This window comes from Mus musculus, chromosome 10, assembly GCF_000001635.26.
Source record: "Mus musculus strain C57BL/6J chromosome 10, GRCm38.p6 C57BL/6J".
Classification (NCBI taxonomy): Eukaryota; Metazoa; Chordata; class Mammalia; order Rodentia; family Muridae; genus Mus; species Mus musculus.
Window position 1 is genome coordinate 125,364,250 of NC_000076.6, and position 14,186 is coordinate 125,378,435.

The following is a 14,186-nucleotide window of genomic DNA, read 5'->3' on the forward strand; positions in this document are numbered from 1 at the left end:
GTAAGATATGTGAACTCATATGCCAAACCAAAACAATAAAAACCACCTAAAAAGTGCACAAAAGATTTATTACATGCCTGATGATAGAAAAAGACAAGTGTAGTCTTTATAGACTGGTTTACTTTATCAATATATCATGAGATTGAAGCATTTGACAAACGTCTGTGTTCTGTTTTAAATAACCAGAGTTAAAGAAGAGGCAGACAACAACTTAAGTTTTTCAAACCAGAAGAAAGATGATCATGGCCTGCATGGCATCCCAGCAACATTTGAGTAGGTTGATAGTGATGTTTGAGCATGTAATTAAATGGGTGCTTCTAACATTAGCTTATGCTTCATTAAAAGACCGTTTTCTAGCTTGCTTAACAATCAACCTTTCCCTCACTTTGCATGCAGAGTGACATACACAAGAGGCACAGAGCACACTCGCAATCCTCTCGCTCTGAGAGCAGGGCTCGACAGGGCTAGCTCGTTCATTTCCTGTTTATCTCTCCCTGAATGATCCGAGAACAAATGGGAAGCGTGATAGAAACGTAGACAGGTTATAGCTATGGGCAGGTGTACTCTACATATCCTCGGCCTTCATCCCAGTTAAACACGAACTGGCAACATTTGGAAACATGCACCTGCGTGGCTTCTTTATGGAAACTGGGCATACAAGACTAAATGCTAGAGGAAATACAAACATGGCTGTTTACAAATAAGGACCAATACTCTATACTTGGCCCAGTAGATGAAGAGGACATGATGGGTAACAACCTCAAGTCCAGGCAGCACAGAGACGATCACAGACATGATCTACCCTAAGACACCTGGATCTCAGCACCTGGGCAAGGGAGCGAGGATTCTGTTGCCAAGGGAAGGTGACCAGATGGATCGTGACAGGATTCCAGTCCTCACTGTGGGCTGGAAAAGACAACCACAATGGCAACCATCTTCAGTAGACTGTATTAGGAGCTTCCATAAACCGACCCCTCGGAGCAGAAGGATGAGACAGTGTGAAGCTCTCGGTCATAAACACAGGCCTTGAATCCTCTTAGGAGAAGAGTGGATCTCTGAACTTCAGAGAAAACCAATGGGACCTTCGGGTTCAAACCTCACTAGCGGGACGTTCTGCTGGGAGTGTGCCTCTGTGGTAAAGCAATTGCCTGACTCCTACGATGTCCTCGGGTTGGATTCCCAGCATCATTAGTGTGTTCAAACTCCCTCCAGCTGTCACTAAGCTGCACAACTCCAGAGAGCTTCATATTTCCTAGCAGAGAAAATTATACATTTTTGTCTCATGCCAAACTGTACTTGGGCTTAATGACAGGACAAGTTTGCAGATCAAACAAATAAATGAAAGGCTCTGCCCTGAGTCATTGGTGTGGATGGTGAGCTGTTAACAGAGAAAATAATTGCCTTAAATGGTAAGATGTTAAAAGGAAATACTGGGAATGAAAAAAAAACCTGCATGTGTTCTCTCCAATGTAGAGGGGTGATCGCTTGTGTGTTTTTCCGTTTCTCATTAATAATCCTGGGTGCTTCCCTCCTGTGGGGTGTTCCTGCTCATTAAATTCTTATTTCCAAATGCTTGATGGTTCCCCCCTCTTCTATGAGGATCTTGTTACTTTTCTCTAACCAGTTTTCTGGATTTCTTTTTCCCCTTCATGCAGAGACCTTATCCTGCCCTAGTGTCATCCGGGTAAAAGTACACCGGGAACAGAAAGGCCTTAGTCATCAGCTTTTCAAACCAATGGGACTGGAAAAACAAACGCCATCACTTCTGAGATTCACAGGCAGAAAATTCATCTTCATCCCCTGGGCAAGGTCATGTCTGCCTACTTAATGCTAACGCGGATGCAGACCGACAATACCGTGCTGCCTTCGTCTTCCGTAAATATACCTCATTGTAAAGTCAACAGTTACCCAAACTTCTCCGAGGAAAGAGCCATTACATGAAGGAGGAGATAATTTTCCAAGTTGACCTGCTTTGTTTTGCATCTACAATTTGAAAACTGAATCTCTAATGCTCAGAGTTTCCTTTTTTTTATTATTATTATTGGCAAAACTCAGAATAACATATATAATCAAACCTGTTTCTCAGACAGGGATTTTGGGCACTGAGAAATCAAACTCTGTTCAGTGTAGTTTAAGAAAAAGAAGAGAAGAAAAATAAAAATAAATACTGCTGAGGGTCACGAAATGATTTTACCAAGCAAAAGTATCAGAGTATTTGTTGTCTGACCTTCTCCTGCCCCATTGTCTTCTGACCTTCATCTCCAGCTTCTTCTTTTCTGCTCAAGGAAGTCATAGAAAATACTGTTTATCTTTCCCCAAAATGAAGGTACATAGAACCCAAAATCCATGACCCCCAATGGCAGCTGATAAGACATAAATAAATAAATAAATAAATAAAATACCAAAAAAAAAGAAAGAAAGAAACCAAAAAACCAAAACAAAACAAAAACCACATTGCTCTGGCTTTTTCAAACATGTTGCTGTGAGCACTGGCCACAAAGAAATTTTACAAGGGGCTGATGGCAGGTCAATAATGTGCCAGCCACCCAAGCAAGAATGTTTGAGTTGAGCTCTCCAAACCCCTGACAAAAAGTCAGGTGCAACAGCTGTGAGTATCTGTAACCCCCAGTACTGGGCAGAAGTGGGAAAGATCCTTGGAGTGCACTGTCAGCCAATCTAACCAACAGGTGAGAGTCAGCTTGAGAGACCCTATCTAAAAATAAAGATGGAGGATGATACGGGAAATCACCGTCAGTGACCTCTTACCTTCACACACACACACACACACACACACACACACACACACACACACACACACATGCATCTACCTATATACTCTCTCTGTGTGTCTATATCCCTGTCTCTTTGACTCTCAGCCTCTCTATCTCTCTTACACACACACACACACACACACACACACACACACACCCCACTTGCATGACTGCAGGTCATAATAAGATACTCATACCCCAGAAATAATTCTATACCATAGATGGGAGGAAAGACTCCCACACCGAGAGACCAACAGCGTGAACAGACCTGTCTAGCTGAGACTCCTTGGGTTCATTCCTATCAGACCAAGTCCATCTGGGCCAGTCATTTCTACAGAGCCCTCTACTCTTCACTTAAGCTTAAAAATGGTCACATCAGCCTAAGGCTTAGCATCTCTAAAATTCAAGCCCATGGTGTGCATAAAATTATATTTAAATACGCATTTACATTTCTAAATTCATATTGTATATCAGTTAACAATAGACATGCTATGGAATCACCCTTTCTATCACTGATGTACCAACCCAGAACTCTATTACTTAGCTAAGTGTTAAGTAGCTGCACCAATGGGCCCAGGAGGTTTTAGATGCTGGGAATATGGCATAGGTATTGATGTGTGGACAGTGGGGTTCGGCCATGTAGTTCCAAACAGTATTTCTATTATTTATAAAGTTCATGAATATTAATGAATCACAGTGTGCCTTAATGTGTTGGTTCTTTTTCTGGGAAAACAACAGAAAAAAATAACATACAATCCTATGTGTATGTGCTCAACAAAAACAACACATTAAGGATTCAGATGGTGCCTGAGAACTGACAGAATTATCATAATGGACTTGTGATGTATACGCGCTCCATCATCCTCCCCTTACCCAGTGGCTCTGTCACCAAGTATGTGCCACACCACATGGCCACCAGCTCAGTGGAGTGCTGTCTTAAATCTCCTGGGCCAAGTCTGATGCACATGGCTATCTCATGGATTTGTAGCCAGGAAAAAAGTCTTATAGCTGGTTATTAAGAAATCACAGGTCTAAGTAAAGACAGTAATAAAATATGGTAACAAAGGATAAAAGCCACAGGTCCTTTCTCTCACAGTAAAAGGACATCAACAAATGAACAATATTGAGCAAATATTAGGGTAAATCGTTTTTAAGATTCTTGGATTTTGTAATTCAGTTTTGAACAGAAAGACATGGTACTAAATTTTAGTTAAGTCTTGATAAAAATCTGTAATTTAAAAATAAATGTTCTCCTATATATATCTGAGAAGGAAGGTAATTCTGGAGAGCATCCATGTCACATGTGTGGACAGCGGTTACTCACATACTGTTGTGTACTTTTAGCTGGAAGGGGACAATCTACCTTAATAGAATAGCTGTGCAGTCTGTATTCTCATTGTCTTCCTCTGTGTTAGAACTTATGGGAACATTAGGAATATGTCAGAACATGGGAAATTTTGGTTTTGGCCAATTGGTAGAAGTTATTCAAAAGTCTGAAGCGTCTTGACTGTAAGTCAGTTTTACAATTTTTTTGCCATATATATATATATATATATATATATATATATATATATATATAATATCATAACATAAATTGGGCATGTGGTTTGATAAGTGCTTGTGCATAGGCTACGGAAAATACAGGTTCAATATTTGATAATAAACATTATCTTAGTAGGCTGGATTGCATAGCAATTAAGCACGCAATGCTCTCAGTCATTAACAAGTACAGCCTGTAGGCCGCAGCATTAAGGCTATATTAGGAGGGGTAATTTGGGCCACAAACATCATCGAATGCTTTCAGTAAGTTCTGCCTTCCATAAGGCAAAGGTCCCTGGGGTCACACAAAATCTATGGCAGCTAGCAATAGTAAAATAAAGCTATACCCCAGTGATGAAGTGACTCTGCTAGCAATAGAGTTCAGCATTTTAGGATAACTATGCATGTGGTGTAGGGATCAAAAAATGCAAGAACCGCAATGTCCCTAGAATAAATGCTACCTCCAACAGGTAAACTCCCAAGGTTTGGGAAGACAGAGTGCTTCCATCAAGAAGGAAAGAGCCACTACGGCTTTGCAGCATTAGAATTCCTTTCATTCAAGGTGAAAGTTAATCGCTACTTTGAGTTCATTATGGTGAGACTAGTTCTCAAAAATTATTCTCGCCTCAACAAGCCTACTTAATGTTGCTCTTCGCTGTACCAAAGTAAACATGAATAAATCATATGGTCATAGAGCCTATCATTTTATCATGAAGACAGGGATAATGGGAGCCTAATTTGAAATGCACTGTAAAGTCCTTGATAGGCTGCAGGCTTCGAGTTGTGAAAGTGAAGCCTGTTATTTAGAAAATCATCAGATTTGCCCAGTTTACCTATGGGACAAGGGGGCTTCAACTCAACAGCTTCTAGTTCATAGCTGTGGGTCATGGTGGGGCATAATGGGATAACTAAATGTAAGGGATGGAGAAACTTTGGCACCAAATGCTAAATGGATGTGTGAATAATGGAAAATAATCCACAATCAAATGCATTTGAGGTGCTCCATCGTGAAATTCCACCCTAGCCTTTTAGTCTGAACACACAGCATGTGCAGAACAAGTACAGTTTGAGCCTGCTCATGCTACATGCCGTGTAGCATCACGGAGCACCGCCTGAGATGCCTTGGCTCAGATCTGTGCTTGTCATCTGCCACTGACTGCAGTGCTCTTTAGAGCATTTCAAGTTTTCTGCTTTTATTGAAACATGATGGCTTCATTGTAAGAAACTGAGACTTTAATTTTTTCTTTAAAGATTTATTTATTTTGATTTTGCATATGTGTGTTTTGCCTGCATTGTGCATGTATGTGCCGAACCATTTCTGGTGCCCAAGGAAGTCAGTAGAGGGCCATGGATCTCCTGGAACTGAAGGTACAGAGCTGTAATCCACCATGCAGGTGCTGAGAATCAAACCTAGGTTTTCTGTAAGGACAAGTGCTCGTTACTGCTGGGTCATCTCTCCATCTCCAGAACAAAAACTTTAATGGTTTCCTTCTGTGATTTTATAGATGAGGAATGTCCTCCAGAGAGTCTGATAGTTGAGTACTTGGTTATCAGTAGATGATACTCTGTGGGGGTTTAAGAGGCTGGGCACTGCTAGAGGAAGTATGTCCCATGAGGGCTGGCTTTGAGGGCTACTTCCTGTTAGCTCTCTGCTTCCTGCTTTGGCTGCCCTATCTATTGACTGTGGCAAGTTTCCCTACTCTGATGGACTCTTATCCCTCTGAAAACAAAACCCAAATCAAATCTTTCTTTCACAAGTTCCCTAGTCACGGTGTTTTGCAAGTTGCTTGGTCGTGATGTTTTATCTCAGGAACTGAAAAGTAATCAACATCCATCCATCCCTCAGCAAGGAGGAAGTAAGTCAGCTGATCTTGGGGTCACGCTGTGGCGTTACCCGTTTGATTTGTAAAACGACTGTTTTAGTTGCATGCTTAGTTTCATTATCTATATTGAGAGAATCTGAGTTTAGATCTAGGTCAGGATTGACAACAATTCCTGAAATCGCCTTAAATTCACTTTTGACATCTTATACTACGAACTAACTTGAAGAGACATTCTCAGGACTGACAATTAAAACGTGCAAATATCCACCAATCCTGAAAAATGCTGACATTGTTTTACATCCTGTTTATACTCAGTCACTATGTAAGTATGCAATAATAAGCAAGCACATGAATTTTATTAGTATGATAATTTGTTTTCATATTAATAAATGACATCAGTAAATCTGTGTTTCCATAACGAATTTATATACCTATGTATCCAGGGCTGCATAAAAATATTCCAGGATGAAAAATCACAAGGGCAAAAGATTGAAGAAGCTCTGTTCTGAATGGTATTCTATAAAACTTCAGTAATGTAATATTTTACCAAAATGTTATGGTGTGCGTGTGTGTGTGTGTGTGTGTGTGTGTGTGTGTGTGTGTGTAAAGTTTGGAGAATTTTAAACTGTAGATGAAGGAAGTGCCACTCTTACCAAGTGCCATTCAATGCAAATGTTAATGGTAAGGGGTGACAGGGAGGGAACATTATCTCATAAGGCACTGTTGATGCCTTTATAGATGTCCCAAGCAAGAATTATTTAATTACTTAGCTGTATTCATACGACTAGAGATTCCGAGTAAATTTACAGTACATAGATGTTAATCATTTATTCTCCATTTAATGGAGAAATAAGCCTAAGAATACTAAAACACTGAAGTGGTTTTGCCTTCACTCCACAATATTAACTCAAAGTACTAGTCATTCGAAATGTCCATCAATTGTCAACTTAATCAGCCACGGAGCCGAATGACGCCTTTATACCATGACATGTAACAATTAAAACTTACAGGGTCTTAAATAAAATCTTAGGCAGGGTATGATTTTTAATTGGCTGAAGTACCGAAACATCCTGTTAAGCCTGCGTAGGCGTGGGTTCCATTTATCATCTGAGTAATGGACAGGACGGAAACGGTAGAAGAACGCGTGCTGCTTGAGTGATACCTGTAGACATGCAGAGATTGGTTGCTGTGAGCAGCACTTTCCTCCAGGATGCAGTTCCCCTTCCTTACTAAGCATCCCTTTGTGACGCTCACAGTGTCAGCCAAACAGGAGCAGCCGCACAGCTAAGCAGTCCAGAAGAGCAGAGTTTCCATTTACACTGGGCTGTGTTCCAAAACGACTGTCAAATAAAACAAACTTCAACTAATACGCATTCGTTATATTGGTGAGGACTATCTGAGGCAGAGCATCCATCAGTTTTGGAATAAATTGAGGGTAAGGAGCATGTGGAAAAATAAATGCATGTTTAGACTATTTTAGTTGTCCGCCCAGGATGTCTGTGTTAAAATGATTTTTGTTTTATAGTTTCTGTTATCTAATCCTATTTATCTAATTTGTTTTGCTCGAAATAATGACAAACTGTTTTAGACACGAAGAGAAAAAAATCCCCACGAGGGATAGATACTATGAAGGTCTCCTTGAGGTGCTTCTGGGCCCAGTAAGCTACAAGTGCCCCTAATTTTTCTTCTATGTGCCTGGTGAAACGCGGCACAAATGAAAATGTCTGCTCTATTTATACCTAAAGGTTAGAGACGTGAGGTGGTAGAGTCACAAGCCAGTGATGTTAGGCACCATGCTGGTGCCTGTCCTTTATGCTTTTCTTTGTAGGTCTGGCTTCTGGGAACTATTAGCTTCCCGTGAGTGTTCTATGTAGTCTCCCCTTTCAGCAAAACTGAAGGGCATTTCAGAGGACAGCCAACGACCCTTGGCTAGAGTTAATGTCAAGAACTAACTGAGTCAAGTCAGTGTAGGAGCCGGGTCAGGCTGCACAGTGGGGCTGGAGCAGGACCCAGCAGGCCCCCTCTGTGATTCCCTGGCATTAACAGACCTTTTGGGGGACAGATATTCTTCATTTTTTTTGAGTACAGAAGAGTTTATGAAAATATTATTTACACAAACTTCTCTACACATACTAGAACTTCGGTTGTTGTTGGTTTTTTGTTTGTTTGTTTTATTTTGTTTTTGTTTTCTTTTTTTGTTTTGGTTTGTGATAACTGCCATATTTAAAACAAGCTTAGAGTGAAACTTGTAAAGAAAACTATACTTAAATCATGTCACTCTGTGTGTGTGTCTGTGTATTAGCTTCAGTGTTGCAGGCATTTAAGACACAGTCTAGAGATGTACAAAGGAGATGTCTGCTAGAAACCGACTGCTTAACTCCCAGAGCCCCGAAGGCCACGATAAAAGTCTGGCAGATTCATAGTCTGGACAGAGGCCGCATTTCTCCCTCAGAACAGTGCTTCGCTTGTACCCTCAGGGAAGGCGCGCACTGTGTCCTCACTTGGCAGAAGTAAGAATGCCAGCGGCCCAATAGCTGTATGAAGCCTTGATCCCACAGCTGCTCACTTGCGATCCCACCACCCGATGAAGGCCCTAGAACGCACTGCTGCCATGCTAACTACTACGTCCGTCCCCTTATATGAACCAAAGCACAGCAGGCAAAATGGCACACAATGCTGTTTTACAAAGTAAGGTTTGGTTCTATGATGATGTTACAGCGTGGCACTTGGATCATCTCATGTTGTGCCAGTCTGTTTTAATAACGTGAAAAACACACACAAAAGGTTGCTTTTTCAAACATTGGGGTTTTCATTACAAAAATGGTTCTGCCCTAGAGCCTGAACTATTTATAAGTATTTTCCATTCGGATATAGAGTCTGGAGCCACTGCTACTGTTGACTCCAGTGAGCCTACTATTTACATATCGATCTTACTTAGCAACATAAGACATTGATTGAGAATACTGGCCATAATCCTAAAACGTTTCCAAGGTGGCCATGTACCTCAATGATCACAGAAGAGCCTTAGACATTGGGGAATACCTGCCTTACATAATTCCCTGTTTTGAATATACATATGTGTGTGTGCATGGATACATATGAATATATTCATATTCACACATATCTATTTATATTTGTGTATATATTAAATATACATATGAATATATGCACAATATACATATGAATATATTCACATATATATTCAATATCTGTGTGTATATATATGAACATATATGTGTGCACACATGTATCCATAGGAATGTATTCATATGAATACTAAATGTAAGTGTGTATATGTATATTGAATATAGATATGACTATTTTCATCTATATTCATGCACACACACACACACACACACACACACATATATATATATATCTATATATATATAGATATAGATATATATATATGTGTGAATGTTCTTTTTGTTAATTTGGCCAGTCTAGCAAAGCATGAAACATTTAAGAAAAAAAATGAAGATTCTAAGTAGGTAAATAAACGAGAACTCCCCTATCAAACACTGGCCAGTGGTTTCTGTGTACCTCCATCTGATAATTGCTTTTACCTCTTTAATTGGTTATCTTCTGAGAGCTGAGAAAGTCACATTTTAATTGCAATGCATGAAGCAAACATGTCCCAGTCTCCTTTCCTGCTGCTGTAATGAAAGCTGTGACAGATGCAGCTTAGGGGAACAGGTGTGCATTCTGGCTCATGGCTCCAAGTGCAGCCCACCATGGTGGGTGGTCAAGGCAGTAAGAACTTCACATAGAGGGTCAACCTACATCCACAGTCAAGATCAGCTGACCTTCTCCATGACCACCCAGTGCAAGGTCCCTGTCCAGGAAGAGTCCTGCCCAGAGTCAAGATGGGTCTTTGTGCATCAGTGAAAAATCCAGTCAACTGCCCACAGAAATCCCCAGCGGCCCATGACTCAGGTGATTTCTCTTCTACAATGCCCATGATTTTCTAGTACGGCGCATGGACACACGAGGGGGAGCCGATCCTGCAGGACAACTGAGCACAGAAGACAGGGGGTGGGTGGAGGGTGGGGGTTACAACCTTTTTCCCCAGCTCACTTGGACATCGCTATAGCACATTCCACAAGTAGACTGTGCTAACAATGAACAGAGCTGTTGAGGATGCCAGAAGGCGAGCAGAGCTATGTGAGGTTACAGATAAAAGCCCTGGTTGCCAAACTTTGGCTTACACTCAGCATCAAATTTGTTAACCAACTTCTCTTTCTCACGTTCTGATTCCAAAAACCTGAGTGTAGATATTTCTGAAAACTTTCAGCCACCAAGAGAGGACAGAAAGGCTACACCCTGTGATTCAGGAGCACCTGGAGAGAAGACGAGAATCACTGGGGCTTCTGGCAGCCAGCATCGCTCCTGGTCAATGAGCGTCCCTGTCTCAGAGGAATAAGGGAGAGAAAGCTAGAACAGGACATGTGGCATCATCCTCTGGCCTCTACACCTGTACCCCTATATGTTCACACTCCGTACATACATACACTCACACTCTTATATACAAAAATCACTAACTGTTGTAGACTATAATTCATTATCTTCTGAGTATATATCATGGAGGCTATTAAGTAGAGACAAGGCCTAAAAGAAAAGCGGATTAATAAAAAAAAATGTGAAAATGCTGAATAGAACATTCACTTTTAAAAAAATGAAACTTAAAACATGTGTATGTTTGAAATGTCATCATAAATATTGGTGTATCTTAGCAAATAGGATTACATTTCTAAACAGATTAAATATTTCTAGAAGCATGCCCTCCCCCTGTGGGGAACCCTAGGAAACAAAAATAGGCACCAGATCCAGGCTCTTACTATGACCAGCTACTAAATCTATGTTATTAACCAAGGTGCAATAAAAACAATCAGTACACATACATTTCCGCAATGGATTATTTTCCTCGTGTGAGTGGTATGTGTTACTTGAAACCTGATGGTGTAGGAAATAATCGCTATATGAGCCTCGGATCCAATACCTGCATGTCTTCCGTGGCAGGTCATTATTGTGTGTAATTAATGTTCTCCCCACAGCCCAGTGGCCAGATTACTCTCCACAGAGATGCTAATGTGTCCCCCAGGGGCCAACGCACTCACATTTTTCTTAGGCTCCTTGCAGCTTCACTATGTCTGTCTATCTCCATATTATTGTGTCCTATCTAATAGAGAGATGCTAATGTCTTTACGATATCTGCCTCTTTAAGTTCAGGGAGAAAGGGAGAGCTGTTACAGTAGACTGTTCCAACTTTTCCGTTTCTATTGAGCAACAACAACCCAAAAGCAATAAAGGCAAGATTCCAGAAATAAGCAGTTCTGGCGTTTGAAATTGGATAGCATTCCAAGGGTCATGATGAAATCCCATAGCCCAGGACACAAAGTATCTCTGTCCAGAGTATCCACACCGTACCTCTACTTGTTGCTAGGCTGGCATTAGAGTGAGTATGTTCAACTATAGCAGGAATGTCAGCAGGCCAGGCCACCTCTAGTAAACGGGGTGGGGGTGGGGTACAAAGCCACAACAGCATCTCCTGCAAGAGACCCTAATTGAAGACTGCCTGATACACCAAGAGTTGATGACACAGCAATGCCAGCCAATCGAGAACAGCTATTTAGAAGAGGTGTTTTCTTGGGACCAATGGGGGCACAGGTGGAGGGATTAAAGGAGCTTGCAGCAGCAGCGTTCAGATGAGCTTGCTGTGGCATTTCTCACCTGCTCCCAGAGTCTGAGTCAGTTGACTCTGTGCCACCTCACCTCCAAACCCCAAGGGGAAGTAGGGTCAGGCATCAAGTAGTCCAGGGCACTGGCAACATTCAGCTACCATTAACCCTGCTTAATGACGCTCACGCATGCAAGAGAAGTGGCGCTGATGGTTTAAAGCCCACCAAAGAGGAGCCGCAACGAGCTTATTAGAGGTGACAAGGCGAAAAATTATATGAGAAATGTAGGTAGAGGAAACGCCGATCAATACAACTGTTGGTTTAAAGCATCTACTGGGGCCTGGAAATGCATCCCCCGTGGATATGCAGGCAACACTGGCAGCGAGTTTCATCGATTCTTTCATTTTCCTCTGAAAGCAGCTCTTGCTTTAGGAAAATACGTCAGGCACTTTAGTGACACACAATAGTTAAGTGGGACCTCCATGACTATTAGAAAGGAATACTACACCACATAAAAGAAGAAGAAGAAGAAGAAGAAAGAAGGAATCACCAACAGTCCGAAGTCAAGAGGCAAAGACTTGAGATAAGGAACTGAAAAGGATAACTGAGGCAGAAAAACAAAACGAAACAAAACAAAACAAAACAAAACAAAACAAAACAAACTGTGTGGAGGGCCTCACTCCTTAAAAGCCAGTATTTTCAATAAAAATTTGCAGAAGCATCAGAATTAAAAGTTGACTTAACATCTTAACACACAGTGCAATGCTTTGTCTAGGGAAGAATCAACTGTCGGGAAGAAACGAATGAGAATATTCGCTTTTTAAATTTTTTTCTGAAAGAGTGTTCCAGTATCACAACCACAGAACCCTCTCATCTCTTTCCTGGCCATGATGGATGCGAAGACCTCCCTAATAGATTGTAGATCTCTGCCAATACTTTCTATCGGCTGCCCGGTGCTTTGGCCTGTAAAATAGTAACAAGGACCTCCTCCGCACCGGGCTACCGTACTTTTTAATGAAATAAGATATGGGAAGCCCTTGAAGCATGGCTGGTAGACGGTTATGTACCTAATATCTAGCATTAGTTTTAGAAGTTAATAAGAAAAATATGAGTGTTGCACCCATCATCCCTATAGTTAGTGAAAACAGAAGTAACCCCGGAGTCCTGGTCAACCACAGAAAAACAATCAACTTATCAAGTGAATAAATTCATTAGATAAATGATTGTCCGCAAGCCGACACTTTGACATATCATGGACTATTGAGTAAAATAAAGCAAGTGTTTACATACTTTACCAATTAAATCAGATATTTCACATGCTGAGTTTAAGGGGCAGGGTCCTAGACGAGCATTTAAAAACACAGAGAAAAACAAATGCAGTAACCCAGTCCTTGTGTTTAGCAGACTTCTGTACCTGTCCACGTGTTTCCAATGGTATGTGAAGTGTCCGCCTCCTCTCTGCACTTAACCAAGGTCAGTCTGATCTCTTAGCTTCACTAGCACCTGACAGCTCCATGCCTAGACAGACAGACAGACAGACAGACATATGTATGAATGTTCTAAAGTTCTAGGACAAGCACATTTTTTTCTACAACTTTAGAAGTTGACTTACAGCTATGCACGTGTTCCCTGTTGATAGTGCAGTCTAGAGCACACGGAAGCACACTGACACAGCTGCCTTAAAGACAACAGACAACACACTCGTTCACCCCCAAAGGATGAATAATTTGTCATCTGTTGTTCAAGACAGATGTGTTCTCTGTAGGTCATTTTGACACTTAGTTCTACTTTGGATTTTATTCATAATTGGTGAACATAATGTTTAGGAAATTGTAGTGTTATGGGAGAGATGGAGCCAAAAAGGGGGCTCATTTCCCCGGGCCTCTCAGCAGGTTACTTCACTGGGGAACCCTTAACTATTTACTGGTTCACACTGATTTCAGGTGTCTGAGGAGGGTCAGCATGCCATCAGCATCTTCCCTGCCCTGGGATAACTGCTGAGATAGTGACTCTCAGGGACTCTGATGGGTATCTCGCCTTGCTGACTATTTATTCCCTCTGCCTCTCTCTCTCTCTCTCTCTCTCTCTCTCTCTCTCTCTCTCTCTCTCTCTCTGTCTGTGTGTGTGTGTGTGTGTGTGTGTGTGTGTGTGTGTGTGTGTGTGTGATCTGCCTTACATGGCAATGGGGATGAGAAGGCAGGAGACACGTAGGAGGCACTTATGTGATATCGATAATCCTGTTGTTATATATGTTGCACTTTGATGTGAACAGCCATATGTCATGGTCAATGACCATGCTCCTCTTTGTGGTAGCTTTAAATGTGCTTCTTGTGCACAACTACTTCTATCTGGAGAAAAAGGAACTCCCCTCTAAT

At 41.4% G+C, this 14,186-nt stretch overlaps 1 protein-coding gene across 7 annotated transcripts in view; it reads right to left on the reverse strand.

Annotated features, from left to right (window-relative positions):
* Positions 1–14,186, reverse strand: part of Slc16a7 (solute carrier family 16 (monocarboxylic acid transporters), member 7) — a 170,317-nt gene that overhangs the window by 144,980 nt on the left and 11,151 nt on the right. For 4 of the 7 annotated variants that reach the window (XM_006513406.4, XM_006513409.4, XM_006513413.4 and 1 more), the window contains one exon: positions 13,226–13,329. The exons of 2 other annotated variants lie outside the window; for them this stretch is intronic. The gene's annotated coding sequence lies outside the window, so the exon portion shown is untranslated. Of the gene's footprint in view, positions 1–7,295; positions 7,474–13,225; positions 13,330–14,186 lie in introns of all 7 variants that reach the window. One more of the 7 variants, XM_030244969.1, reaches the window with a different exon arrangement.